This window comes from Gavialis gangeticus, unplaced genomic scaffold (assembly GCF_001723915.1).
Source record: "Gavialis gangeticus isolate Ggan-Ray unplaced genomic scaffold, GavGan_comp1, whole genome shotgun sequence".
NCBI lineage: Eukaryota > Metazoa > Chordata > Crocodylia > Gavialidae > Gavialis > Gavialis gangeticus.
Genome location: NW_017729032.1, coordinates 138085667 through 138089819, shown reverse-complemented (window position 1 = coordinate 138089819; position 4153 = coordinate 138085667). Strand labels below are relative to the sequence as shown.

The window sequence follows — 4153 nt, the reverse complement described above, 5'->3', positions numbered from 1 at the left end:
TGCCTCTGTACTGATGAGAAGGGAGTTCCCCAGCCTGTAGCTTTGGTGTTGGTTCTTCCTCCCCAGGTGCAGCACCATGCACTTGTTGGTGTTGAATCCCATCCTATTCTTGTTCGCCCATCCTTGTAACCTGTCTAGGTCTGATTGCAGCCTATTCCTCCCTTTCTAGCGTGCTCACATCCCCCCACATCTTAGTGTTGTCAGAAAATTTGAACAGGGTGCTTTTTACCCCCTCGTCCAAGTCACTGATGAAGATGTTGAACAGTGCGGGCCTGAGGTCTGAGCCCTGGGGGACCCCACTTGATGACCTTGTGGGGTTCCTTCCAGTCCTACTTTCCTTTGATCTTATGAGTCGATACCAAGTCTTTGTGCCTGGGTGGAACATGCCTGTAAGTGCCACAAGGGTGCCAAGTGTTGAAAGCAGAACCTCTGGGACCCAGCATTAGACATGAGTTAATTAATCAATAACCCCAGAATTACCATGAGTGCATATCTAAATGTTCAGGAACATGTAGAATGCACAGGGCTTGTACTTTATAACACCAGTTAACCCATAACACCAGATAATAAAAGCGTGAGAAGGCTTCAGCCTCCATATAGAGGCTGGAAAAACTATTAGAGAAACCTGTTGTTAAGAGAGCCATGACCTCTAAATGAATAGATCATGTCAGGCTGAGTGAAGTTCAAAGGGGAACATTATGTAATGAACTGTTACTGATCAAATTTTTGTTTGTAGAGCAGCAGGAACTCCATTACAACTGGGTTATAAAAAGGATGTCTGGAAGGAAGAGGAAAGACAGATAACTAAGAAGGCCTGTTAGACCAGGGGCGGGCAAAATATGGTCTGCAGGCTGGATTTGTCCCACCAGGCACTTTGATCCTGCCTGTGGGCACCCACCAGTTAATTGTACCCTGCCCAGCCTGCTCACCTCACTCCCACCCTCATGTGCAAAAGGGTATGGGCAGCCAGCTCGCAGCTTCTGGGTGGGGCTGCTGCTCCCACTGCTGCAGCTGCTGACAGACCTGCTTGGCTTCCCTGGCATCCTGCTCAGTCCGAGCACCAGGTAGGGAAGTGGCAGGGGTAGGAGCTGCAGCTGGGTGGAAACATGAAGCATAGGGCTGCAGCCTTGTGGCAGTGTGGAACACGTGCCCACAGAGGCGGTGGAAATGTGGAGCTCAGGTGGGCAGCGTGTGGGTGAGAGGGAGGGTGGGGGCATTTGGGGACCACCCATACACTCCACCCCATGATGCACAGCCCCTGCCATCAGGGGCAGCAGCAGCAGCAGCAGCAGGCATCAGGCGCTTGGGGCTCTTGTGGCCTGAGCAGGCACTGCTGCCTGGTGGTGCACAGTTCCAGCCAGTGCTACACATGGGGGCAAAGAGCACAGCTTGGCTGGCCCATCTCTATCGTGCAGGGCTCTGTGCAGTACATGTGCAGCTCCTGTACTTGAGCGCCACCGGAGGAAGCCCATGTGATGGAGCTGGCTGCCTTTGCTGCCCCCTGCCATGCAGGTCCCAGGTTTCTGCTGGGAAGACGAGCCTCCCCTCCATTTCTGGTGGAGTCCCGGGACCTGCACAACAGGGTGACATGCAAGTGAGGTAGCTGCTCATACACCGTCTGGAGCTCTGCGCGATAGAGACAGGCCAGCCAGGCTGTGCTCCTTGCCCTCACATGCAGCTCTGGCTGAAGCCGTGTGCTGCCGGGTGGCAGCACCTGTGTGGGCCACAGGCGCCCCAAGTGCTCACCGCCTGCTCCTGCTGCCAGTGGCAGGGGGTGTGCGCCATGGGGAGGAGAGTGTGGGGGGGTCCCCACACCCCCCACCCTTCCTCACACACCACAAATGCCATGTACCCACATCCTGCCCCCACATATACACCTCATAATACCCTATTGCCCCCTTACCCATGCAGCCACACCCCCCCACACATCCTTCACACCCCACCATATGCACACACCCAGCCCCAACCACACCTCCCACTCCCCACCCTACATCCCCCCACACACTATATACAAGAGTAAGACTTTATTTTTGAGTTATTATGCAACCACCCCTATACACAGTATGCAAACTCAAATCATGACAAAAATATTTTTGTAATAAAATTAAAATGTATTATAGTAGGTATTTGACTTTTAGCATATGATTTGGGTTTTTTTCTGTTTCCAAGATGGCAACCCTCCCCTCCAAAAGGAGCACTTCTGGGGGGCAAGGGGAGGGATTTCTGGAGGCAAAGGTCAAGGGTTAGGGGTGGGATGGCACCTGCCAAGATGGTGACCAGAGGGCAGGGCACCTGTCAAGGGACAGGGCCCTCAACAGCTTGCCGAAACTTATTAAGCGGCCCTCTAGCCAAAATTATTTCCTGCCCCTGTGTTATACCCTGTTATCCCCAGCCCCCAAGACTCTTTTGTGGGGTCCTTAAAACATTTCTCAGGAGATGCAAAGCTCTGACAAAGCAAGTTGCTGTGGCACAGAATGGCTATGTACAGACAATCAAAAAGCCTGAGGCTGAATCGATTCAGTCTTTGCAGGTTAGTTTAAACTGCAGAGATTAAACTGAGAAACAACTGGACACACATTCACTTTTGATTCAGGAAATTGCAGCCATATTCCTGCAATGACTCATGCCAGAAACCAGGGGGTGCTAAAGCATGGCTCCCTGGCATGTACCCAGCATGAGCTGTGTGTTCACTTCCTCTCCCTGCTGCCCCCATGGTCTCTGGGATTTGCAGTCCAGAATTACAACAACAGGACTCTGCAGTCATCACTTCCTCTTCCTGCTTCTAGGCACCCCTGGGATTTGTAGTTGACAGTCACAGCCAGCAGTAACTTTCAGTAAGTTTAGCAGGGCAGGACAGCTCTGTACTCAGGGGAGTGGGGTTTAACAAGGGGAAAAGAGGTTTTAACCCCCCTCCCTGGCCCCAGACCCTAGCCAGGTTTTGCCTGGGGGCGGGGGGGGGGTAGTCCCTATGTTTTCCCCCTCCCCCCAACACTTTTCTGCTGGATCAGACAGCACAGCCCAGCCCAGGGTTGGAAAGCATGCTGGGATGTTGGAGACTCTGATTTAACTTGAGCCAGGAAGGGGTCTGGCACAGAAGTTTCATAAACTGGTTTGAGCCAAATGAGTTATGTCCGGTACTACATCCTACCAGGTTCACTTTAAACCAGTTTCAGCCATTTTGAAACTAGTTTCTGTGCACTGAACTTCTGTTCTGTTACAGGTGTAAACCAATTTCTGATGACGTCAACCAGTTTGTGTGTAACTTCTGCCCCTATTCAATGTGGTTTGCTTGGAAACTTCCAAGCATGCTGCTGGGACTGGAAAGACATCCAGACCACTCCTTCCAGCAGAGGAGTGATCATCCATTTCTGCATCCTTATAGTATGATACCGAACCATTTGATTCGGGGGGATTCATTCATACTTGCGGACCAGAAAGACTGCCTGCCAAAACAAGGCTGGGAGAGCCAGGCAATTCTTGCTACAGGATTGTTCACCAGGCTCTCTAATCCAACGGGCTTTCTTTCCGGGTGTGCTCCGGGAAGATTGCTCTCCAGGCTAGCAGATGAGATGTACATCCCTCAGTTCAGACACTGGTGGCCAGTGGCAGCAGTACCGAATCTCATAGCCCAGGGGTGTCAATCCCCCCCCTCCTTGTGGACCGGGTCCGGCTAGAGGACTGGGCAGCGGGGCGAGTGGCACCAGGGTTCACGCAGGCGTCCCCCGCGGGGCGCTGAGCCCCAGAGTGTGGTGGTGGGCGCCGCTCCCCCTCCTCCCAAATCCCCGGCTCCTCTGCCCGCCGCAGAGGCTGGATCCAGCCGAGGGGCGGTAGTTTTGACAGCCCTGCCCCGAGGACCCGCATGCTTCCCGTGCCTGGAAGCAAGGCACACGGGCACGGGCCCCGCAGGGTGATCGGCGCCCCGGCTGCCTGCAGGGCCATCGCCCCGCGCCCGCGCCCCGCACTCACCCTCCCGCTGCCTCCGCCGAGCCGAGCCCCGCGCCAGGCGCCCGGGCGCTGTGTGCGGGGCGAGGCAGGAGCCGGGCCCCCAGGCAGAGGAGGAGGAGGCGCAGGAGGAGGAGGAGGAGGGAAGCAGCAGCAGCCCTGAGTGCAGAGGGGCCGCGCCCCCCGCCCCCTCATTCCTGGCTGCTGGGCG

General features: G+C 54.9%; 1 protein-coding gene across 1 annotated transcript in view; it reads right to left on the bottom strand.

The window, feature by feature from the left end:
- Positions 1-4066, bottom strand: part of COL4A2 (collagen type IV alpha 2 chain) — a 291109-nt gene extending 287043 nt beyond the window's left edge. Inside the window, exon 1 of the mRNA XM_019524110.1 lies at positions 3967-4066. The gene's annotated coding sequence lies outside the window, so the exon portion shown is untranslated. The remainder of the gene's footprint in view (positions 1-3966) is intronic.
- Positions 4067-4153: the final 87 nt, after the last annotated feature.